The sequence below is a fragment of the Bombina bombina genome, chromosome 4 (genome assembly GCF_027579735.1).
Source record: "Bombina bombina isolate aBomBom1 chromosome 4, aBomBom1.pri, whole genome shotgun sequence".
Taxonomy (NCBI): domain Eukaryota; kingdom Metazoa; phylum Chordata; class Amphibia; order Anura; family Bombinatoridae; genus Bombina; species Bombina bombina.
The window spans coordinates 504,547,642-504,575,524 of record NC_069502.1 but is presented as its reverse complement, the minus strand read 5'-3'; positions in this window follow the sequence as shown (position 1 = coordinate 504,575,524).

Below are 27,883 nucleotides of genomic sequence, written 5' to 3'. Positions count from 1 at the left end.
TGAACACTATAAGGACGGACATCGCAATACTAGAAGAAACACACCTCTCACAGAAAGAGCATCAAAAACTCAGACAGGGTTGGGTGGGGGAGGTTTTACATACTGCCTATGAAGGGAAAAGGGCCAGGGGAGTAGCAGTCCTCTTCCACAAAGGATTGAGCTACACCCTCTCCTAATCTATAGTCTACACAGAGGGAAGATATTTGATAGTTAAACTGAAAATAGGGGCACTTCACATGGTTCTCTGTGGCGTGTATGGCCCACATACTGAAAAGAAAAACTTCCTGACTCAGCTACAGACTCAGCTTATACAGTTTGCAGACCTTCCAATGGTAGTGGGGGGTGACTTCAATATCGCTCCACACACACCAGCAGATAGGTTCCGTAACCCAAATTCTGCATCACAACAGCGAATAGAGTACAAAGGTTCGAAGAGGAGAAACTCATATCTTACTAAACTTTAGAGGCACTTTGTCTCTTTTGGATGTCTGGAGAGACAGAAATCCGAAGGTCCGAGATTACACTTGCTTACATCCGGCGAAAACAACCCTATCTTGCATAGATTATTTTCTGGTTACCAGCTCCTTTTGCCCCCACATAACTGACACTAGAATTGACCCTATAACTATCTAAGATCATTCCCCAGTCTCCCTACACATGGACGCTGATACTCCACACAGACAGGGACTTAGATGGAGGTTCCCATCACATTTGTACCATAACCTTAACTTGCGCAAGCACTTAATTGAGGAATGGTTGGTATATAAAGAACTGAATGCCAAACATTTAAGTGACATTTCACTTTTCTGGGAAACGGCAAAGGCGGTGCTGAGGGGGGTGGTGACAGCATATGCTGCCAAAGTCAGGAGAAAATGTAGAGCGAGAGGTGAACTACTCCTGCGTCAGTTGCTTAATGCCAGAAATAAGTATTTGCGAAACCACACAGAACAGAATAGACTTAAATATAGAGAGGTCAAAGATCTCAGAGACACTTACCTTATCCAAACAACGGTTGCCGCCCTCCGAATCGCTCACAGGCTAAATATTATAGGTATGGAAACCGCACTGGGAAATTACTAGCAAGACTCACTAAGTTAGACAGAAAACCAAACACTATCATAGCTATCAAGGACAAGGACAATATACTCACTGAAGACTCAGAAATACAACAGGCATTCACTTCATATTACTCGGATTTATACGACTCCCAAGACATTGACCTAGAAAAGAAAGAACACTTCTGGAGGGACTTAACACTACGTTATAGATGTATATCTTGCAGCGCCAAGATGTCACCATACAAGCTGTGCTCTTGTTGCGGAATCTCCCAAGCAGATCCCAAAATGTCAATAAATAAAAAGTGCTTAGTGAGTACAGCGCTACAAAGTCCTAGAGAGAAGGATTTGTGGCTAAAGATGGTGTCCACGATTGGTATAAATATAAATGACGGGTTGATAGTATTGCAAATAGCCTATAGGTCTAAGTGCGTGAATATTATAATATATACGAAAAATAATAATTTATAATGGATCAGATGCTCCTATATGTTAAGCTAAAAACCATTTATTTTGCTAATAACATTTTACTAATAACATTTGATTTAACATATATAGTTAAAAATCCTTGACAATGTGTGTGTGCATAAAATACATAAAAGTCCTTTAAAACACAGTTCTATGACAGGATATAAAAACAAATCTATGGTACCAATATGTGCACATAAAAAGAGGGGGGTTCCAGAATACAGTCTTAAAACTGAAGAATGGTCATGAGATCCTATGTTATACCGACTTGGTAGAGTGTCCCAATGAAAAATATAAGATATAAAAATGTGTGAAAAAATGTGAAAAAATTAAAAATTCAAAATTAAAAAATATCAAAATATCAGAAATATATCAAAAATATATCAAAAATATATCAAAAATATATCAAAAATATATAAAAATATAAAAATATATAAAAATATAAAATTTGTGATATCACAACTGTGAAAAAATATGTGAAGTGTTTCCAAAAAAATGCCTTGGTGATAGTCAAATATATCCTTAAAAATAGTGATATATATAATATAGTGTAACAAATAATCCCAAAAAGGTGTAACAAATGTTCCCAAAAGGTACTGATAACTCCAAATGCAAATGGTATTGAGAAGTCTATTGAGACTTAAATGTGTCCAAAGTATATATCCAAACAGGTGTAGTTATATTGTGTAGGTCCTCTTCTTGAGGTGTGTATTAAAACTTCATTATAACATCTTGAACCTAAAAAAATAACGATTAACCTTTTGGGAACATTTGTTACACCTTTTTGGGATTATTTGTTACACTATATTATATATATCACTATTTTTAAGGATATATTTGACTATCACCAAGGCATTTTTTTGGAAACACTTCACATATTTTTTCACAGTTGTGATATCACAAATTTTATATTTTTATATATTTTTATATTTTTATATATTTTTGATATATTTCTGATATTTTGATATTTTTTAATTTTGAATTTTTAATTTTTTCACATTTTTTCACACATTTTTATATCTTATATTTTTCATTGGGACACTCTACCAAGTCGGTATAACATAGGATCTCATGACCATTCTTCAGTTTTAAGACTGTATTCTGGAACCCCCCTCTTTTTATGTGCACATATTGGTACCATAGATTTGTTTTTATATCCTGTCATAGAACTGTGTTTTAAAGGACTTTTATGTATTTTATGCACACACACATTGTCAAGGATTTTTAACTATATATGTTAAATCAAATGTTATTAGTAAAATGTTATTAGCAAAATAAATGGTTTTTAGCTTAACATATAGGAGCATCTGATCCATTATAAATTATTATTTTTCGTATATATTATAATATTCACGCACTTAGACCTATAGGCTATTTGCAATACTATCAACCCGTCATTTATATTTATACCAATCGTGGACACCATCTTTAGCCACAAATCCTTCTCTCTAGGACTTTGTAGCGCTGTACTCACTAAGCACTTTTTATTTAGGGACTTAACACTACCACAGTTAAGTGAGGACCACATACAAAAACTCAATGCCCCAATTCAACCCTTAGAAATCACCAAGGCCATTGATTCACTCCCACTGGAGAAAACCCCGGGACCTGATGGCTTGCCAGGGGAGTTTTATAAAATGCTTAGTGCAGAAACCGCAGATACCCTTGCCCTATTATATAATGCAATTTTAGAAGGGAAAGCAAAATTATCTAACAGATTTACAGAGGCAAACATTACAGTCCTTCCCAAACCTGACAGGGACCAAGTGTTAACAGCATCCTACAGGCCAATCTCCCTGTTAAATTCCGACTACAAATTATTCACCAAAATTTTAGCCAATAGATTAGCGGAGGTACTCCCCCTCCTGGTTCAGGAAGATCAAACTGGGTTCGTCAAGGGTAGGTCAGCAGTTAAAAACATGAGAAAATTACAATTGGTATTAACACATTTTTGGGAGCAAGAGGGGGGGGCAGGGAAAGGAGTGTGGGGGAGGCCTGTTCATTCCTAGTAGACGTGGAAAAAGCATTCGATAAGATACTATGGGACCACCTATTTACTACCCTTAGAAAATTCTGATTACAGGGATCCTACATAAGAGCTATTGAGGCCATTTACAGCACTCCCCAAGCGGCGATCCTGATAAATGGGACACCGTCGAAAACATTCTCCCTCAGGAGGGGCACGAGACAGGGGTGTCCCCTCTCACCACTCCTGTTTGACCTTGCATTGGAGCCCCTGGTGATTAAGATTAGGAAAGAAACAGTAGGACAGAGCATAGGTAGGGAAACCATCCACCTGTCACTCTTTGCTGATGATATGGTGCTTTACACAGGGGACCCCAGAGAGAATATCCCTAAATTACTGAAGGTTATAGCTGGGTTTAGCGACATATCAGGGTAACGGATAAATAAGGACAAATCTGAGCTGTTATGGCTATGGAATAGTGACCCTAGTACACCGTTGGAAGATAACTTTAAAGTAATCTCAAACACATTTAAATATCTAGGCATCAACTTGACAAAGAATCCCACCCAATGGTATGCAATTAACTTTAAGCCACTATTGCAGAACTTAAAACAAATGCTTCTGAACTGGACCTCATTACCACTGACTTTGTCGGGAAGAGTAGGGCTCATCAAGATGATCTTGTTCCCCAAACTCCTCTACACCCTGCAGATGCTTCTGGAGCTGCTTCATAAGCAAGATCTTAAGACACTAAATAGGGGCATATTAAATTTCATATGGAGGGGGAAAAAACATAGAATTAGCCATCAAAAACTAACATGTCAGCCAGAGCGGGGGGGACTGGGACTTCCGAACATCGAACATTACAACTGGGCAGTCCTATCAAAATATGTGATGGACTGGCTGGTAGATGGGGGGCACTTTACTAACAAGTCGCTGGAGTCAGCATTCATTAAACCATGGTCGCTTAAAATGCTCCCACACATGAACCAGGCACAAGCAGATCCCATTCTCAGGGGGGCGGGCCTCTTCAGCAATCCCATAAAGGCATGGTGGAAGTTGTGCAGATCTCTTGGAGTCTCACATAATTGCACAGTCTTTCTGCCCCTGGGGGGCAACCCAGACTTCCCTGCAGGATTTACCACAAAACCATTTAAACAATGGGAGGAATGGGGGGTAACAAAAACAAAACAAATCTTATCAGATAATGGGTCCACAGTCCGACCATTCATAGAACTACAGAGAGACTATGGTATGCCCAGCTCCCATCATTTTGCTACCTCAAGGTAAAACATTACATGCAGAGTCTCCTGAAAACCGGTAATATGTTGGAAATTGGCTGTGACATTTATAAACTCTTGAAATTGACAAAGGGAGGAATGACATCCATTTCACACACTTATAACATGCTCCAATCAAAAGTAAATAAAGCTAATATCGAGCACCTACGAACTGTCTGGGGTGCCATGGTGGGACATGATATCACAGACAATTGTGTGAAACAGAGTTTTGTGGAGGTGAGGGAGGCCTCACTCTCAAATGATATAAGAGAATCACATACTAAACTAGTCCACAATGCATACATAACACCTAAAATGTTCCACAAGTGGAAGACAGATACATCAGGATTATGCCCGAAATGTTCCAACCCTAACCCAAGCATTACACACATGATATGGAACTGCTTGAAGTTAACGAAATTCTGGGGCATGGCGCAAAGGTGGGTGGAAAAATGCACAGGGGAAAAAATCCACTTATCAACTGAAATGGTGATATTCCTACACCCTCAAACAAAGATACACCAACACACAAAATTCATACATAATATAATTCTACACGCTAGAAAACTCATTTTGAAGCAATGGATGTCGCAGACACCACCAAGCCTGACACAACTCAAGGAAACATTGAGAAAGCAAATGATTTATGAACAACTTGACACACAGGGGGACATAACACGCAGAACAAAAAAATTCATGACTAAATGGGAACCCCTCATTGTCACTCTAGACCCAGCACACCAAAAACAGATCATTTATCCATTCAAAGATGCTGAGTACATACTGAATGCCCAGTTACATGGAAAATGGAACATATTTACCGAAAAGACAAGACTTAATAACCAAAACTTGAGGTGTTACAGGAACAGACACATGGAGGATCCTGGGGTGACACCCAGGGGGGAGGACAGGAAAAAGGTAAGCTCTGGGGAGAGTGAAAAATTGGTAGAAAGGATGGAAGAGAGAAGCAATGGAACTAGACTCAGTATCCTGATGTGATGATACTAGTATGTTTATCTTACATAATATTAATAGATTTGTGTTCTAATTTATCTCCTTTAGTAGAGAAGGCAAACTAGGTGTTAGAAGAGTGTAGGATACTATGGAAGAGGGAGGAGACTGGGATTTAAAAAAATAATGGAAAACTATGGTGCTAATGCAGTGACTAAACATGTTGCTATATTGTATTTAGTTCACTAGTTTTGTAACTCTCATTGTTTGTCTATGTTATTGGCACTGAAAAAATAAAGTATTTAAAAAAAAATTACAGAAAATAATAAAATAATTACAAGTTTTTTAAACTAATTACACCTAATCTAATCCCCCTAATAAAATAAAAAAAGCCCCCCAAAATAATAAATTACAAATAGCCCTTAAAAGGGCCTTTTGCGGGGCATTGCCCCAAAGTAAACAGCTCTTTTACCTGTAAAAGAAAGTACAATACCCCCCCCCAACATTAAAACCCGCCACCCATACACCCAACCCTACTCTTAAACCCACCCAATACCCCCTTAATAAAAACTAACACTAACCCCTTGAAGATCACCCTACCTTGAGAAGTCTTCACCCAACCGGGCCGAAGTCCTCAACAAAGCCGGGCGAAGTGGTCCTCCAGATGGGAAGAAGTCTTCATCCAAGCTGGGAAGAAGAAGTCCAGAGTTGGATCAGCCAATAGAATGCGAGCAATCAGCCAATAGGATTTTTACTACCTTAATTCCGATTGACTGATAGAATTCTATCAGCCAATCGGAATTCAAGGGATGCCATCTTGGATGACGTCATTTAAAATAACATTCATTCTTCAGTTGGACTTCATTTGAAGAGGATGCTCTGCGTCGGATGTCTTGAAGATGGAGCCGCTCCGTGCTGGATGGATGAAGATAGAAGATGCCGCCTGGATGAAGACTTCTGCCCATCTGGAGGACCTCTTCTTCCCGGCTTGGATGAAGACTTCTGCCCGTCTGGAGGAACACTTTGCCCGGCTTCGTTGAGGACTTCGGCCTGGTTGGGTGAAGACTTCTAAAGGTAGGGTGATCTTTAAGGGATTAGTGTTAGGTTTTATTAAGGGGGTATTGGGTGAGTTTTAGAGTAGGGTTGGGTGTGTGGGTGGTGGGTTCTAATCTTGCGGGGGTATTGTACTTTTTTTTGCAGGTAAAAGAGCTGATTACTTTGGGACAATGCCCCGCAAAAGGCCCTTTTAAGGGCTATTTGTAATTTAGTATAGGGTAGGGCTTTTTATTATTTTGGGGGGCTTTTTTATTTTATTAGGGGGATTAGATTAGGTGTAATTAGTTTAAAAAACTTGTAATTATTTTATTATTTTCTGTAATTTAGTGGGGGGTTTTTCCGTACTTAGATAATTGTATTTAATTGTATTTAATTGTAGTTAGTTTAGGTAATTAATTTAATTATAGTGTAGTGTTAGGTGTAATTGTAACTTAGGTTAGGATTTATTTTACAGGTAAATTTGACTTTATTTTAACTAGGTAGCTATTAAATAGTTAATAACTATTTAATAACTAGTGTACCTAGTTAAAATAAATACAAAGTTGCCTGTAAAATAAAAATAAATCCTAAGCTAGCTACAATGTAACTATTAGTTATATTGTAGCTAGCTTAGGGTTTATTTTACAGGTAAGTATTTAGTTTTAAATAGGAATAATTTAGTTAATGATAGTTATTTTATTTAGATTTATTTAAATTATATTTAAGTTAGGGGGGTGTTAGGGTTAGGGTTAGACTTAGATTTAGGGGTTAATACATTTAATATAGTTGCAGCGATGTTGGGGGCAGCAGATTAGGGGTTAATAAATGTAGGTAGGTGTCGGCGATGTTAGGGATGGCAGATTCGGGGTTAATAAAATTTAACTAGCGTTTGGATTGTGGGAGAGTGGCGGTTTAGGGGTTAATATATTTTTTATAGTGGCGGTGATGTCCGGTTCAGCAGATTAGGGGTTAAAAATGCGGTATCAGTCTTGACAGGAGAGGCTGTACCGCTCACTTTTTGGAAGACTCGTAATACTGGCGTTAGGCAAATCCCATTGAAAAAATAGGATACACAATTGACGTAAGTGGATTTGCGATATTTTCCAGTCTGGCCAAAAAAGTGAGCAGTACACCTGTACCTTCAAGACTCGTAATACCAGTGGGCGTTAAAAAGCAGCGTTGGGACCTCTCAACGCTGCTTTTTAAGGCTAACGCAAGACTCATAATCTAGCCAAACAACTTTTAACTCAGCCACTGAAGAACATGTATGTACAAACAAAACATATCATGAGTTAGTATAGCTAATGCTATACTTATGAATGTCAGATTCAATGGGTTTTTATAAAGGAACAAATAAAAGTTATAAAAATAGAGGTCTGCCTACATACTTTTTATTTATGTTTAAAAATGGTCAGTTTCCTCTTGCAATCAAAATTTCACAAACTATTAAAAAAATCAGTTGTAGAAAATAAATGTATTTGAATTTTTCCAATTATAAGTGGGGAATATCTAATTCTTTAAAAGATTTCTATCACAGCAATAATAATACAGGTCTAAATATATAGGAACATTTTTAAACTACTACCTCAATTTCTCTTATCTTTTAAACATATATCTCAAAAAGTATACTTCTGAAATATTGCATTTTATAATTATTTAAGTGGTGTTTTAATTTCTGTTTAAGTAAAATGGTGCTTTTAGTTCTCAATGAATTGTTGGATATGTTTCTAATTTTTACTGATTCTTTGTCTTACTCATGAGGATATCTGTTTAATATTTTTAGATGGATGCCTCCTGTAAAAAAAACATATATATCTTGTTTCAAGGTCAAATGGGGTAAAACACAACACTATTAACTCATATTTTTTTGAACATATTGGTCCTACCCTAGAGCTTATTTTCTTTTTTTATTCTATTTAACAGAACTGCAAATGTGCCACATCATATTTCTATTATTATGACTTTTCTGTATACAAGCTTCAATAATTAATTAAGCTGATTTCTTTCATTTGGAAAATAAAATGATTATCCTGTTTCAATCATTAGGGATTTTGTGATTCAGATAGAGCATACAATAAAAAAATAAGTTTCCAATTTAGTTCTATTACATGTGCGTCATTCCCATGCTATTCTTTGCTGAGAGACACCTAGGTAGGTGTCTTTAGAACTATATGCCAGGAAATAGCGTTGCTATCTAGTGCTCTTGCATATCGATAACATTCTTGCAAAACTGCTACCATACAGTGCTCCAGATATGTGCACACTCCTGATCTCATGTTCCTGCTTTTTTTTAACAAAATTTTACCAAGAGAATGAAGAAAATTTGATAATAGAAGTAAATTAAAAAGTTGTTTAAAATTGAAAGTCCTTTAAAGATGCATTTATTATTTATTAGAAAAAAGGGTAAAAATCTCAAGCTTTAAAGGGACACTGAACCCAAAAATGTTCTTTTGTGATTCAGCTAGAGCATGTAATTTTAAGCAACTTTCTAATTTACTCCTATTATCAATGTTTCTTCTTTCTCTTGCTATCTTTATATGAAAAAGAAGGCATCTAAGCATTTTTCTTGGTTCAGACTCTGGACAGCAGTTTTTGATTGGTGGATGAATGTATCCACCAATCAGCAAGGACAACCTAGGTTGTTCACCAAAAATGGGCCGGCATCTAAACTTACATTCTTGCATTTCAAATAAAGATACCAAGAGAATAAAGAACATTTGATAATAGGAGTAAATTATAAAGTTGCTTAAAACTTCATGCTCTATCTGAATCACAAAAGAAAAAAATTGGGTTCAGTGTCCCTTTAATTAAAAAGTAAAACTTTAACTTTTACCATTGGAAAACAAAAATACCACCATTATTTTCCTCCACTGTAATTTTTTTTAAATGTATTATAAAAATAAAATACAAAACATGGTCAAATTAAACTCTAATTTTATGGAGTTCTTTATCGTCCTAATGTTGTAAGAGCTTAAATGACTTCAGCTTTTGTATTTTATTTAACCGTAGTAAATTAAATATATATAATACAGTAAATATATAGAATACAGTAAGCCCTTGACTTTTTAAGAAATCGGTTTGTTAGTGTGTTTTAAAAATACCATACTTGCCAACTTGAAAATAAAATATGAATATTTATCTATAAATAAATATAATTAAACCACAGTAAGGACATCGCAGACTGATTTGTATTAGCTGCAAAACGATATTAATTATAAGTAGCAGGTACAGTACCTTCCTGAAAATCTTTGCAAGAAGATATTTTCCACAGAGCTGCAATTTATTTTATGGGATGCTTCTCATGACTCACAGAGACTTTAAAGTTAAACCTTGTTTCTTTCTAAATTTAATGGGGACTGCAATTGCAAGATCTCAGAGCTGTTAGCTTGCCAAACTAAGAAAATCTTTATCAAACAAGAACATCATTATTACTATTACTATTATTACTAGGGGCCTGAAATAAGTTTAAAAAAAAAGAAAAAGAAATATAAAGCTCTTTAAGTTGTGCACTTTCCATTAAATCTCACTGGCTTATAGGCACATCTTGCAATTTACTTTTCCTAGTGTTACCTTTATATTTTTCCTGGAAAAAAATGAATAAATGTTTTAATGCTATTTTTTCTTGTGGATAACAGGAAATTTCCTCTTACTTAAAAATAAACCTTTTACATATTTTGCTAACTTTTTATAAAAAAAAAATCCATCTTTTTTTAATACTTTTAAAAAGAACAAGGGTGGGTTGCATGACACTAAGAGCAATCATTAGCCACTTAAAATTACTACTAAATGTATAATTCAGCACTACCTACCTATATGTAACTCTGCAGATACCTAGAAATGCATTGCTCTATAAGTTATCCAATTAGATTTGAAACAAAAAGGCCTAGATTACAAGTGGAGAGAAAAAATATTAGGGCTATCATGCTTTAACATCACTCAAGTTAAAATGATAGTGGTTTTATTTTTGCTCTCTAATTACAAGTTCAAATTAATATTTTAATGCTAGCAATAGTCTAAAGTAGGCTAACATACGGATGTTGGACAGCATGGGTGTGCTAAATACCTCACATATTCTATGGTGATGCACTGAAAAAATCACATTGGCTATTGCTCAAACACTAAACCGATGCTTAAAGAGCCACTGTAAGTAAATATTGTCTATGCCTGTTACTAACTAACTACCCCAAATACGCTTTTTATCAATAGCATTTCATTAACATATCTCTACCGTATATCAGAAATATTGTCTGCAAATTTAATTGTTTTCCAAACCCACTCCGTGGGTATCCTTTGCTCTGTACCAATCCGTTTACAATACCTAGGTTTCAAAATGGCGCTTTAAACACAAAGTTATTGGTTTAAGTATTTTGAACATGTAGTGCTGAAAATAGTGGGCAGGATAACGTGGCATCATCGGCGAATAAAAGATATAACTTTTAGAACGTTATGAAACTTCGTTTTGGAGAAAATATAGGTCAGTAGGTTTTAATTAATGTTTATTAACTTTAATATGTTAGTTGTTTAGCTTAAAAATTATAGCAGAAAGTAATCCTTTAAAGGACCAGTCAACACAGTAGATTTGCATAATTAACAAATGCAAGATAACAAGACAATGCAATAGCACTTAGTCTGAACTTCAAATTAGTAGATTTTTTTTTTCTGACAATTTTAAAAAGTTATGTCTTTTTCCACTCCCCCTGTACCATGTGACAGCCATCAGCCAATCACAAATGCATACACGTACCATGTGACAGTCAACAGCCATTCACAAATGCATACACACTTATTCTTGCACATGCTCAGTAGGAGCTGGTGACTAAAAATGTTTAAATATAAAAAGAATATGCACATTTTGTTAATGAAAGTACATTGGAAAGTTGTTTAAAATGGCATGCTCTAGCTGAATAATGAAAGTTTAATTTTGATTGAGTGTCCCTTTAAGAAGTGTCCTTCTCAAAAAGTTACAAACACGTCACACCTACATACACACATATATATATATATATATATATATACACACATATAAATACACACACACACACACACACATATATATATATATATATATATATATATATATATACACACATATAAATACACACACATACATATACACATCTAAGCACTTCCCATCCCCTTAAACATATTTAAAAAACTTTTTGACAATAATAGACCATTATTATATTTAATTAGTATGTAACAATTCAGATGTATTTTTGTATAGGTCTGGAGCTCAACACTTAAAGGGACAAGAAACCCATTTTTTTTCTTTCCTAAACCAGGTAGATCATACAATGTTAAACAGCTTTCCAATGTACTACTATTATCTAACTTGCTTCATTTTCTTGGTGTCCTTTGTTAAAGGAAAAGTAATGCACTTCTGTGAGCAAGCTGAAAGACAATACAAGAGGCAATTATGTGCAACCACCAATCAGCAGCTTCTGAGCTCACCTAGGAATACTTTTCAACATAGGATTTAAATAGAACAAAACAAATTAGCTACCAGAAAAATAACAGAAAAGGTTTTTAAAATTGCGTGCTCTATCTGAATCATGAAAGAAAAAAATAGTGTTTCATTTTCATTTAACTCACCACTAAAAATGTCAGTCCCTTTAAAATTCTCTGGTTAACCTATTTTATCATTTATGTGTTATACCAGATTGTGTGTTATTCTTAGGGCAGGACTGATCAAAAAAATAATATATCCTACTTTATTGATTGTGCGTCAATAGTTATCTAGCCCAAAATGTAAGAATGTTTCTCACAAAGGGACATACAAATAGAGTGACTTCCAGTTGTTTAAAGGGACATTAAACACTTTGAGATGGTAATATAAAATGATAAACTGTATAAATTCTGCAATATACTTTCATTATTTATTTTGCCCCCTTTTCCTGTAATTCCATTCTGAAATTGTGAGCTTTTCAGTTGCTGTTAGAAATGGAAGTGAACACTGTTATATTCCACACAGCAATTGGCTGTACACTTTAGTGACATATTTATAACTGTCCCTAATTGGCCATGGCAGAGAAGGTAACCTAAGTTATAATATGTCAATTCCCATTGTTTTATAAACACTAACATTGTACGCTTACTTTTCAATATTTAAATAGCACATTTTAAATAGCACTTTTAATGCATCATTCAATCTAGCATTAATTTGGTGTTTAATGTCCCTTTAAGCACCCAAAATAAGTTCTGATGTTCATGGTTGTGACCTAAGAATATTATATAAAGTCAGAGAGTCATATTCTTTTATAAATAAAGAAGCACAAAAGATGCCCTTATTCATTTCTAGATGTAAAATTAATTCTAAAATTACTCATATTGTGTAATTAACGGTTCTCCAAGTTACAAGTTTACTAAAATGAGAACATTTAAAAACTGCAATGCTAAATAATTACTACTATTACTTTTATTATAATTTAACCCATTCATTATTATTTTTATTTTTTTTTAAAAACAATCTTTATTGTGCTATGTTTAATTTTTTTTATAGAACAGTGAATATGCTAGGCAGAAATCATTAACTAAGTTGTTACATGACAATTTGTTAAGTATTTGTTTGACAATAACATAATTATATTTTAGCAGCTAGCATTTATTTAAATGTGTCCTTGTAGGTACTTAAATATAGATACAAAATATAGCTGCAAGCAGCGATAGGGGTGGCCATGCGCATAACCTTTGCAAAGCACACAAGCTGCAAAGTCACAATATATAGCTACACAGCAAATTTAACAGCTTTAACATAAGCAGTTGCAAAGAAATCACATTTTCTAAATTTTCACGTAAACCAATATGGCTGCCATAGCCTGTGACCAATTCCTTCAACATGTACAAATGTGACTCTAGTTCACAATATAAGGTTATACAGCTAGTTTCACAGTTCTAAAATAAGCAGTTGCAGAGAAAATAGATTTGTGAAATTTTCGCATAAAACAAAATGGCTGCCAGATCACATGATATACATCCTCCATATTATGCACAATAATTCTCACTATATATGTCAATAATAATGGCAAAAATAAAGCATTTTTGTAAAACGGTATTTGTTTTATTAATAATTTAAAAATATCTTTAAGCGTTTTTGAACAATTCAAAATGGCTGCCAAACCACATGACCTATCAACTTCTCTTGAACAAATCTTAATGTTAGTCATAAGCTAACTCTGTAAACAAAATTTCAAGTCTGTGCCATAAGCGTTTTCGGAGAAGAAGATTTTTGTAATTTTTAAAAACAGCTCATACAAAACAAAATGGCCGCCACACTGTGTAATGTATGGCTTTCATATTATACACACATTAAGGCTCACCATAGACCTCTACAATTTGCACAAGTTTCATGAAAATTTGCAAATGTTTTTTTCCACGAAGGCGACTGCGCAATGCAAATTTTAACTGCAATATTGTCTTTAACGGTTATGACTATGTGTAATCATGTGTGTATTACACTGTAATATTGTTAAATATTGTAAAACTAATGTATAAAGTGCAAAATTACGCAATTAAATGGCATTAAAAAGGTTAATGTCTCACAGCAGCCATGTTGATTATGGGAAAATTGCAATTTTAACAAACTTGGTAGAAGTTCTTACAAGGAGCATATATGCAAAATTGCGCTTTATTGCACTAAGCGGTTTAAGAGAAGAAGATGATTAAAGATTTTCGCAAAATGCAAGATGGCTGCTACATCATGTGACCAAGGCACTTCTGCTGAACAATGGCAAATCTAGGTCATAGCAGCACTGAGCACAGTAAGTTTCAAAGTTGTAACATAAGCAGTTCCAGAGCTAAAGATTTTTAAGCTTTTCTCGAAATTTGTCGCAAAAAACAAAATAGCTGCCTAACCATATGACCTATGAGTTCAATGTTGCATGAGATAAAGAATTGCAATAGGTTGTACCAGCATACCTGATTTCAAGAGTTTAGCATAAGTAATTTGTGTTTTGTGAGCAATTGAATCAAAAGAGGCAGTATTAAATTATAAATAATTACGATAAAAATAAAACTAATATTGCTGCCACATCATGTGACTGATTCTCTCCTAATGAGCAATTATAAATCTAGGTCACAATATAAGATTATACAGCACATTTCATAGTTCTAACATAAGCGGTTTCAGAGAAAATAGACTTTCCTTATTTTCCCGTAAACCAAGATGGCTGCCTGATCATAAGATATAGAGCTTCCATATTATGCACAATAGTGCTCACCATAGATATCAATAAACATGGCAAAAATAAAGCATTTTTATAAAACGGTTTTTGTTTTATTATTAATTTTAAAATATCGTTAAGCGTTTTTGAACAATTCAAAATGGCTGCCAAACCACATGACCTATCAACTTTACTTGAACAAATCTGAATGTTAGTCGTAAGATAACTCTGTAAACAAAATTTAAAGTCTGTGCCATAAGCGGTTTTGGAGAAGAAGAATTTTATAGTTTTTAAAAACAGCGCATACGAAACAAAATGGCCGCCAAGCTATGCAATGTAAAGCTTTCAAATTGCACATACTAATGCTCACTATAGACCTCTACAATTTGCAGAAGTTTCATGAAAATTTGCAAATGTTTTATTTCACGAAGGCGACTGCGCAATGCAATTTTAACTGCAATATTGTCTTTAAGGGTTATGACTATGTGTAATCATGTGTCTATTACACTGTAATATTGTTAAATATTGTAAAACTAATGTATAAAGTGCAAATTTACGCAAGGAAATGGCGATAAAAAGGTTAATGTCTCACGGCAGCCATGTTGATTATGGAAAAATCGCAGTTTGAACAAACTTGGTAGAGGACCTTGCAAGGAGCATTTGTGCAAAATTGTGCATCATTGCACTAAGCGGTTTAAGAGAAGAAAATGTTTGAAGATTTTTGCAAAATGCAAGATGGCTGCCACATCATGTGACCAAGGCACTTCTCTTGAGCAATAGCAATTTTAGGTCATAGTAGCACTAAGCACAGTGAGTTTTAAAGTTTTAACATGAGCAGTTCCAGAGCTAAAGATTTTTAAGTGTTTGTCAAAATTTGCCGCAAAAAGCAATATGGCTGCCAGAGCATGTGACCTATGAGTTAAATTTTGCATGAGATGTAGCAGAGCAATAGGATGTACCAGCATACCTGATTTCAAGAGCTTTGCACAAGCAGTTAAGCAGTTATGGGCAATTGAATAAAAAGCTTGGCGGAATAAAAATAATAATAATAATAATAATAATAATAATAATAATAATCCGAACAATAACAATAGGTTGTCCTGCAACTTTGTTGCTGGCCACCTAAATATTTTGTAATATGTTTATACTAACTCACATGAAGTTTCTCTGTAATATAAGGTTTATCTTTAATACACCAATAAATATATATGTTTTTGCAGATATTGCAGAATTTGGTTTGGACTTTAAGTGCCATTGGTATTGATTTTAAATCATCCCCCAAACTCATAAATAATGGTTCATTGTCATTTGTATTTGTCAATCCAAACTTCTTTTCAAGTCTATAGTTGTTCATGCTCTGTGGGCTTAGCTCAATAGGAGTGCATTCAGCTTTGTCTGATGCCTGCATGACTGCATAGGGACTCCTACTCATCTTTTTTTAATGAAAAGTTACCATCACAATTCATATTCCCAAAGGTTTATATTATATAATGCAATTGAAAAAATGGCCACACAATCAGAAGAGATTAGGTAAAAAAATAAACCATGAAACAGTTTAGTAAGTAACAAATGCATTCAACCTTTTTATTTCATACTTATTTTATCAGTCTACTGCAAAAGGTAAAAAGTTGTTAAAGAAAAAAGCCACATTTGCAAGTGATAATACAATTCAGTCACAGTAGCTGGGATATTTTCATTCAATAAATCTATTGCAGGCTGTAATAAAATGCATTTTTTTAATAAAACAAACAGTTACACTGATTTATTTTAATAGAGATTGTACAACCACAACTCTAATTAATTAAATATCATATATTGGCCCCTTTCAAATCTAATACAGTTTCTGTGGAAAACCTCTCTGTTCAATGTGGGTGTATTTTCTCTGCCAGTCCATTAGTTACAAATGCCTCTGTTTGAATGAGTTAAAGGGACACTGAACCCACATGTTTTCTTTCATGATTCAGATAGAGCATGACATTTTAATCAACTTTCTAATTTACTCCTATTATCAATTTTTCTTTGTTCACTTGCTATCTTTATTTTAAAAGCAGGAATGTAAATCTTAGCAGCTAGCCCATTTTAGGTTCAGGACCATGGGTAGTGCTTGTTTATTGGAGGCTTACATTTACCCACCAATAAGCAAGCATAACCCAGGTTCTCAACCAAAAATGGGCCGGCTCCTTTGCATCACATTCCTTCTTTTTAAATAAAGATAGCAAGAGACAAAGAAAAATTGATAACAGGAGTAAATTAGAAAGTTGCTTAAAATTGCATGCTCTATCTGAATCATGAAAGAAAAAATGTGGGTTTAGTGTCCCATTAAGCACTCTGAATTATGTGTATGAGAAATGCTTTATTTAAAAAAACACACTCACAAAAACACAGACTGAGAACACACACATGAAAACAGTACAAAACAATTTTTGCTTTTTTGCTTTAGCTTTTACTGCCCTATGTCATTGTAAGTCATTGTTGCTAACTGATTAAATATTGATAATAAACACTTTTTTCACTTCAATCAATATCAGTTCATGACATGTGTGCAATTTAAGCAAATTCTGTATTTTTTAGAATGCTGCAAAGTGCCTATTACTTTTCAGTTTCTCTAGGGAGCGTGGGGCAAGCATCATTTTTAAACAAAAAATGTATTTAATATCTATTAAACATTTTCAAATGATTTAAAGTAATTTTCACATTTACCTTTTTTGTATAACCAAACATGTAATGATAATAATAAATTGACATTCTATTAATCTATTTTTTGTTGTGCAAAAGTTTAAGATTCTAAAAGTGTGTTTAGCACTACATTTTAACGTTTTATTAAAATATGAATCAATAGTACTTATTGACATGTGAGCAAAACATTTGCCAAAAAAACAGCCATTATATGCCATCCAAAGGACGCCAAAATGGGTGGTCAAAGCTGTTCTGAAAACCCCCAAATCATCTCAAAACCTGGGTAAAAAGTAAATAATGACAGATTATATATAATAAAACCCCTAACTGATTATTTTAACAAATTACCCTATCTTATCTTAAAATATATTTATTGATGATTCCCTAATGCTTTTCAAAGGTAGATTACATTTTAAACAATATATCCCCTCTAAAAGAGCATGTTATGGTATTAAATCCTATAAACTGTGTGAGAGTTGCACAGGCTGCATATAAAAATTGTAGGGTGTTTGAAGGGAAAGACTGACAATTAGATTTTCCTGCCTGCCCACCTTACTTTACAAGTGAGAAAATTGTCTGGGACCTCATCCATTCCTTGTTAGGACATGGGTACCATATTTATGTTATATTTATAATTATTATACTAGTGTCCACCTTTTCAAAATCTTATTTTGCCTTTACACAGTAGCCTGTGGAACAATTTGAAAAAAAATTGTAAAGGTTTCCAACAGCAATTTCTCTTCAAGAAGCAAAATACAGGAAAAACAGCAGTGCTGTGGAGTTAAGAACACCTAGCAGTTAAGACAAAAAAGACGTGTATATGCTAACAACTATACACAAAGAGGGAACCAAGGCAGTTACTTCCAGAGGTAAAAGGAGACAAATGCAAACAACTGTTTGTATTTTAGACTACATCAAATACATGGCGTATGGCTGTACAAATTATGTATAAATAATATCAGTGAGAAACCTTAAGTTTGTCAAAAAGTGATGATCGCTTTTGGCACATATCTGACTGCAAACTAGTAACATGAAATATGCCATACCTTGGGTTGTCTTCTTTATACATATATATATATTTTTGGTGGTCAATTTTGAGATTTTCAGCCATTAAGTGATTCCAAATGGGCCCTGCACCCTTTGATATAACGTGTCTAAAAATCCTCTTTCAGAAGTGCAGTGCACAGGTGCAATTAGGGGCTTTCTGATTATCAAAATCAATGATAAAACCCATACATGTCTGCTAATTCTGAACACAAGTGATCCTAGAGAAGGTTTTGCAAGCATTTGTCCTATGACTGCACAAGTTATGTGTAAATAATTTAAGTGAGAAACCCAAAGTAGAATGAAAGCCAATAGAAAAAACTTTCTTTCTATTGGCTGATTTGAATTTGAACATGAAATCAGCCAATAGGAATGTAAGGGTACACCTATATAAAATGGGTACCTCACATTCAAACTTTAGTGTGTGGTTGGGGACCGCATGAAGAGGATTGTATTTCTTGAAGAGCTGAAGATGGATGAAGGCCACCACTGTCTGACTGAAGATGAACTGCCAATGGGATGAAGATGGAGTACCGCTGCCCGGATTAATCTTGGGTGAGTACCATCATGGGGTTTAGTGTTATGTATTTTTTTGGGGGGGTATAGATTTGGGATTTTATTTTTTGTGGGCAGCAAATGAGCTAAATGCCCTTTTAAGGGCAATGCCCAGCCAGATGCCCTTTTTAGGACACTTCTTAGAGTAGGTTTTTATATAGATAGATTTTTATGCAAGGGGGGGGGGTAATGTTAGAAGGTTATGTTTTTTTGTTTGTTTGTTTGTTTTTCACAAAAAGATTTAGGGCAATGTCTTACAATAGGCCCTTTGAAGGGCTAGTTTTTATGGGTTTAGAATGAGCATAACTTTTTTAATTTTGGTCATTTGTTATTTTTTGTGATGGTAGATTTTTTATTTTTTTAAATGTTTTTTAAATAATTGTAGTTTTTTTGGTAGTCATAGTTTTTTTGTAATAGTAACAGTAGTTGTTTTTTTAAAGGAATGGTTAGATTTTTTTACTTTCTCAGGTAATTTTTTATTTTTTAAAGGTAGTTTTTTTTTTTTTTTAGGTAGGGTTAGCCTATTTTGGGTTAACTAAGGGGGTGTTAGGTTAGGGGGTTTAGATGTCAGTGGAATAATTTGCATTGGGGGACTGGTGGTTTAGGGGTTAATAGTGTAGTTGGGACTTTGCTTTGGGCTATGTGGCAGTTTAGGGGTAATTAGAGTACAGGTCTTATGGCAATTTGAGTTTCGTGCAAGTAGGTTGTTTTTTCCCTTTTTTTTCTCCATTAACTTCTAGGGGGGAATAGGTTATCGAACGAGCAATATTGTAATTGTGTCTTTTTTCCATGTGTCGGGATAACTTTTTACTTTCAACTCATAATACCAGTGTAACTTGACGCGTGCAAACTGTTTACTGCTAGCGAAATTGGAGCTATAGCGAAATCGCTAAAAAGCACTCAACTCGTAATCTAACCCTTAAAAGGAAAGTTACATTTAACATTCTATTGATTCAATATTGCAGATTACTTACATATTTGTATGCAAGATTCTAATTTAAATGACAACATCAATTATTTAAATTGCAATTATGTGTAAATTACAATTCCATATAATTTATACATTTTTATAATTAACATTTTGAAAACCTCTAAATTCTGAATTTTGGGTTAACTAAGGGGGTGTTAGGTTAGGGGGTTTAGATGTCAGTGGAATAATTTGCATTGGGGGACTGGTGGTTTAGGGGTTAATAGTGTAGTTGGGACTTTGCGTTGGGCTATGTGGCAGTTTAGGGGTAATTAGAGTACATGTCTTATGGCAATTTGGGTTTCGTGCAAGTAGGTTGTTATTTCCCTTTTTCTCCATTAACTTCTAGGGGGGAATAGGTTATCGAACGAGCAATATTGTAATTTTGTCTTTTTTCCATGTGTCGGGATAACTTTTTACTTTCAACTCATAATACCAGTGTAACTCGACGCGTGCAAACTGTTTACTGCTAGCGAAATTGGAGCTATAGCGAAACCGCTAAAAAGCACTCAACTCGTAATCTAGCCCTTAAAAGGAAAGTTACATTTAACATTCTATTGATTCAATATTGCAGATTACTTACGTATTTGTATGCAAGATTCTCATTTAAATGACAATATCAATTATTTAAATTGCAATTATGTGCAAATTACAATTCCATATAATTTATACATTATTATAATTAACATTTTGAAAACCTCTAAATTCTGAATTGCAATAATAAATCAACATTCTTATAAAAACGTGATCAATTTTGTATTTTTTTTTAATAAGAAAACAATATGGTTATTACAGTGGGGACAGAGGTTTTGTGAAAATTTACAAATTATTATTATTTTTTTTAAATGGCCATGTAAACAGCCAAGTCAAAATTAGACAATACAATTAAACAAAATCTTTCCAATGTACTTCTATTATAAAATTGACTTTGCTCTCTTTGTAGCCTGTATTGACTAGCATACCAAGGAAGGCTCAGAAGCATATGTGTTTCATGTATACTTTATTGCTGCTGGTTTTGCAGAAATGTTTGTAACAATTATGCATCATACTTTACAGTTTCATCCCACCTCATACACGATAGAGCAGAGTACTTGGCCCTTATCAAAGCCCAAGGGTGCTGAGGTCTACAGTTAAATCTCCCGGTGTCCCAGTCGGCCAGTCTGTCACTGAGAAACAGCTGCTTGTTCCTGGAGGAACTGTGTATAGCATTTCATACAGTATTTAATGGTATTTTTAATGGGGTTTTAAAGAGCTATGGTTATTGAAAAGTCTAAAAACCATGTATAAATATGCTTGAAAATTATTTCCTAAAAGCATTGTATTACTTTTACCAGGATGTCTCAATTCAAAGTATTTGTAGGGTTTATGCAGTTCAACATCACACAATTACCAAAGTTTGCAATAGAATGACAAGGTTTTAAAATTTAAAAACACCACACAAATCTTTGTACATTGAACTTCTCTTCTAATGGTCTGAAGTTGTATTGACCCCAATGTTTTTAACCCTGTACAAATAACCTTCTTAACCTTGGAGTCTGATCTACACTGTGAGCTTTTTTTAATATATAATTGTTTTTGAGTGTTAAAAAGTAATATTTTAATGAATCAAAAAAAACTTTTCTGGTCAGATCTTTTTTTTTTTAACTTTTTTCTATTACTTTTTTTTCTATTTTGAGTTATATTTGGGGTCTGCGTCTATTTTACAAGCAGATTCCCATATGCTTTGATGCCAAACACATGCAGGGTAATTTTCAACGTGAAAGGGACAGTAAACCTTAAAAATAATGTTATATAATTCTGCACATAGTGCAGAATTATATAACATTATTTAAGTGCTATAGTTCTAAAAGCCTTTTTTACCTTTTAATATGAAAAAATATGGCGCTTTTACAGACCCGCTCTCTGCTCTCTGCTGAGCGGGTCTGTTATATTTAGTCAGCGCATCGGGCCAGCTGTATAGTCACAGCCCGGCCCGACCGCGCCATAGCACTAAGTGCAGCTCGCTCCTGTCTAGGACATCCTGTTGCTAATAACACCTTACCCATGCATAAAGTGCACAACAATTATCCCTAAGACTACTAATAACCTCACTCAATTAACCTTCTAAGCAGTCCCCATTGCTATTAACACTCTAAGTGGTTGACCATTTTCACTTTTAACCCAAACTTTTTTTAAAATCTAAATAATAAGCTTTTTAGATATCAAATACATTTCCTTTGAATCCCCCTTAAGAAGTTACATGCTAAAAACTATGATGCACAAAAAACTTCATGTCTCCAGCATCCCTTTAATAAGTTAATAATCAAAACATCAACACTTGCACCAGAAGCATTTCCCAGCAAACCATTTACAAAAAACATCTAATTTTAAACCAGATACATTTTTCCAACTATGGGATAGATCACAATTGGAGAGATTTTTACTTTCACACTATATGTGCTAAAAGTAAACTTTTATTGCGGGTGGGTTAGCGCAAATACTACAAGTTGAAAGTAAAAAGTGGGAGCAAACATTGGTGCACGCTAACTTCATAACTTCAGTTATTGTAACAGCATTAACTTCTTCTCCCATAGACTTCAATAGAGTCTACTGTTTAAAAAAAAAAATAACACTTATCACTCACACGCTAACCCAACAACCCATTAGACCAACTGTAATAAAGCTGAAGGTAGTTATGAATACTTTACATTCCAATTTTCTTTATATAGAATAAAATGTTCTTTTTATTTTTAAATATTTATTTCTATATACATCTTATGTTTTTTTAATATGTATACAAATACATGTATATATATCTCTAAGTATCTATTTAAAAATAAAAATATTGCAATATTTAAAGTGAAGAACATTGGGACATAGAGTATTTCTATTGAAAACACAATAAAACACATTAAAATGATTAAAATTGAATACAAATGATTTTATATTTTCAAGGTATGTATCCCAAAATGACTCAAAAGTGTTTTAATGTTTATACATCTATATAGTGTGGAAACCATAATAAAACGATTGGCCCAAATAGTACAGCTTTCGATGTATAGAGAAATTTTATCTGAGCAAGAACATACGCCATATAATTGGTCAGGAATTGTGAAGTATAGGAGGTTGAGTCAGGGTTGCCCTCCAATGCGATGGTACAGATGGGGAGACAGTGATACCACACTTCAGTCCCAGTAAGTTCAATAAGCAGTTTGATAGACCAGGCATAGTGGAAGCTGGTGAGATATGTTGTTTTATATCTGCACGGCATGTATTATCAACTGATTTAACTGCAAGATATTCCTTGAATGAACAAATGTGATAATGTATTTGTTGCTTACCTGCATAATATATATCTCCCTGAGAAGGCTGCAGCATCAAGAGTGATTCCCACTACTATTTGTGCCAATAGTTTTATTATGGATTCCCCCTCTATTGCCGTTGCATATACTATTTAGGATGGCAAATGTTGCTCTTCTTCCCTTCTGGATTTGATTATCTAATTAATTAGATAATATTCACACACTTTTATTCCCTATTCATGTGGCATAGATGAATACAATGCTTCCACATCAAAATATAAAGAACATACCAAGTTTGTGATAGAATTGTTGATTTATTTTGGAACATAACTTTTTCACATTTGATGGCAGATTGTTCCAACAGGTGAGGGGTATGCCAGTGGGTACATTCTGTGCCCCGACACATGCTTGTTTATATTTAGGGAAATGGGAAGGAGAAATTGTCTATAAAAATGATTGTACAGAAATAGGATACATATATTTATGGATCCGTTTTATAGACGTTATTTTTGTATTTTGGTCTGGAAAATTAGTTACATAAATTTATGAAAACATTAAACCAAAATTAATTTAATTTAAAAGTAAAATAAAGTTGGAGTAGACATTATGTCACATTTTTTAATCTAAGAATCCTGGTTGAAGGAAATTTATTATTACTAGCAAATAGCCATAATCCACAATTATTAATTAAAAACATTCCTAGAGGATAATACTTAAGACACAGGAGAAGCTGCACACAGCTTTAATCTTTTAAAAATAATAGCCCCACTTTTGGTCCATCCGGACCAAGTGGGCTTCATATCAGATAGGGAGGCTCCTGACAATGTGAGAAGGACTATAGCCCTGGTAGACTACCTAAAGGGTACTGGGACCCCTTCTCTGCTCCTCTCGTTGGATGCGGAGAAGGCATTCGACAGAATAGACTGGATCTATATGACATCTTTCTTGACAGAGATGGGGTTTGGGGGGCATTTATGAAGGCGATAAAGGGGATATACTATGCTCCGACGGCTGTCATCAGAGGCTTTCAATCTAAACCCATAAAGATTCTCAATGGCACGAGACAGGGTTGCCCCCTGTTGCCACTACTTTTCGCCCTATGCATGGAACCTCTGGCGGTGTGCATAAGACATAATCCAGATATATTGTGGGTGAGGGTGAAGGACTCGGATTACAAACTATCGCTTTTCACGGATGATGTGCTCCTGACCTTGACCAGGCCCTTGATCTCTCTACCCAATCTATAGCAGACTCTACATGACTTCCCATTGGTGTCAGGATATAAAATCAACCTAGAGAAATGCAAGGCTCTGCCGCTTTCTCTTCCACCACATACAAAAAACTGATTGAGGCTAACTTTGAATTTGTGTGGGCTAAGACAGCGATTACCTATCTAGGCATCAAATTCTCAGACTCATATCACAACCTACACAACCTGAATTATGCTCCACTATACAAGGCTATTGACAGAGATCTTAAAAAATGGAGTGTCTACAATTTTTCTTGGTATGGTAGGCTCTCGGCGATTAAAATGAATATCCTTCCCAGGATTTTATACCTTTTTAGGGCCCTCCCAACACTGGTACTGAGCCCAGAACTGCACAATCCTCCCTCAATGGTTTTCTAAGAGGAGATATAAAAACGTGAATAGCCTCACACACACTCTCTAGACACAGACAACTGGGTGGGGTAGGCTTACCGAATCTAACAGACTACTATCATGCAGCCAGATTAGCTCAAGCCTCTTTGCTGAGTAAGAATGACCATAATATTCTATGGACCAGACTGGAGGCAGATCTGGGGGGATTTGACTCTCCAGCAGATATACTGTGGGAAGTAGGGATCACATATGATAGTTGAAACTATAGGACACTAGCCACAGTTGACACTCTCAGGGTGTGGAGGTCCCTCACAGGGCCCCTGAAACTCCGTCATGCAAATTCTAGAATTAAACCAGTTGGATCTCTTCTACCACCTGAACTGCGTACACGGGTGGGGAAGTGGCCAAATACAGACATACTCTGGGCTACAAAATAAAATCCACCCAATGAAATTGCGTTGGTTCCTATACCTTCAGATCTCCTCAGCCATACACAAATATTACTATCCCTGGTCCTCACAGACTCCTACGACTCTAGAGCGTATCTGCTCCGCTTCTGACAGACAGAAACAACTGATATCAAGATTATATATGATCCTACAGGGCGCCATTGTGCCGACCCAATCGACACTAGTGGCAAAATGGGGGCTAGACCCTGGACTGGACCTATCAAGAGATCAGTGGGATCTTGTGCTGTGCGAGTCTAGTAGGGGACTAATTAATGCTGACTTGAGAGAAAACTGCTTAAAGACAGCCTTTAGGTGGTACCTCACCACAGAGAAAACATGCCACTTTTCACAAAATGGCATGAACCAATGCTACAGAGGGTGTGGGGACAGGGGAACATATCTACACATGTGGTGGGCATGCCCTCAGATAAGAGCCATCTGGGAAAAACTCCAGAGGCTCCTATTTAGGTTACTACAGGAGCCTATTATCCTTACAACGCCCTCCTGAACTACAGATTTACACAGTATAACACATTTATCAAAATTTTATGTACAGCGACTAGAGTCTGTATTGCCAGACACTGGAAGGTGGGGGCCCCAGATTGGCAAGAGGTTCTAGATAAAATAGAACATATCTACACTATGTCAAAGGTCTCTGCCTCAATACAAGGGTCCAGGGAACAATTTACTAAAATATGGTTTTATTGGATTATGAATGAGAGGGAGTGTAGAGTGTGCCCCTAGTTTTAGCGGGTGACCCCAGAAAGAGTATGAGATAACCCAAGATCCCACCTTCCCAACATGACTAGACTCATTGGATAGATTTCATCCTCTTCTAGGACCGACTAGAGTCTTGACAAAACTAGATAAGAGTGAAGTCGCTCACAAGTAGTACCACAAATTTGTTTTTTGTTTAAGTTTGATTGATAATTTTATCTTGGTTTTATAAGATTGTAGAAAATGGGCAATGTACATTTACAGAAGCATATCATAATTGGTCAGTTTCAAGGACTTTAATGTTCCAGTTTATTTTTGCTGGCAGGGGGCATGGGGGGAGCTATAGAGATGTTAAGGTTGTGTATGCACTTAAAAGAAAATCTACCTTTATGCCTTCTGGTTTGAATTTTGTGAATTTTTTGATATGCTGTCTCTTAAATTGTATTGCCTTTAATAAAGACTTATTTTAACTAAAAAATAAGCAAATTAATTAAAAACTAGATTTATGTTTTTTTTTGTTTTGTTTTTTAAAAAGCTTATAATACTGCAGTGAAAGGTGAAAGAGAAACCCTGTTTTACAAAGAGAATGTGAATTTAAAAGAAGATTAGATCAGATTTATCACTCAATATAACAATAAATGGAATGACATATTAACCCTAGATAAGGAAATTAATTAATGTGTGGGTGATAGTCCATTAATGATGGCAAGTAGAGCCCCAAATGTCAAGGATAAATTGGTACATAGTCTCTATAAAAAATATAAGGAGAAAAATTGGCTAAGCCATATGAATAACAGATATGTTAATGTTAAATTTCAAAAATGCACAGTATGTACTAATATGCAGCAGGGTAGTTTTCTTCACTGGTAAATTTGGAGTATGACATAAAATAAGAGGTAAAATTAATTGCAAAAGTGAATGAATGATATATTTAGTGTTTTGCAATTGCCTAATCTATTACGTAGGTAAAACCTACAGAGAACTTACAAAACAATAAAACATAAAAGGGATGTGATTAATAAACTAAAAACTGGTAATGTAGCTCAACATTAAAAAAAATTCCACAGCAGGGATGCAGAAATTTTGAGACTTATTTGTTTAGAAAAAATAGATTTTTAAGAAAGGGGGGTAATTTAGACAAAGAACTACTACGGAAAGAATGTAAATAGATATTTAACTTAAAGGGACATTCCAGCCACATTTTTTCTTTTATGATTTCGAAAGAGAATGCAATTTTAAACATCTTTCTAATTTACTTATATTATCTAATTTGTTTTATTCTCTTGATATTCTTTGATGAAAAGCATATCTAGATATGCTCACTAGCTGCTGATTGGTTGCTGCACATAGAAGCATCATGTGATTGGCTCACCATGTGCATTGCTTTTTCTTCAAATAAGGATATTTAAAAAATAAAGCAAAATAAATTATGGGAGTAAATTGTAATGTTGTTTAAATTTCTATTCTCTATCTGAATCATGAAAGAAAGATTTTGGGTTTAGTGGTCCTTTAAAAGCACTAAAGCCATCAGGATTAAAAAAGGAAATAAACTATGAACCCTTTTTATAATGTGACCAGTTTCCTCTGTTTATAAAATAATTGATGACAATTCTATTGTGTAAAATTTATTTTACTATATCCTTCTCCAGTTTTTCTTGTTTAAATAGAGAGCAAAATAAG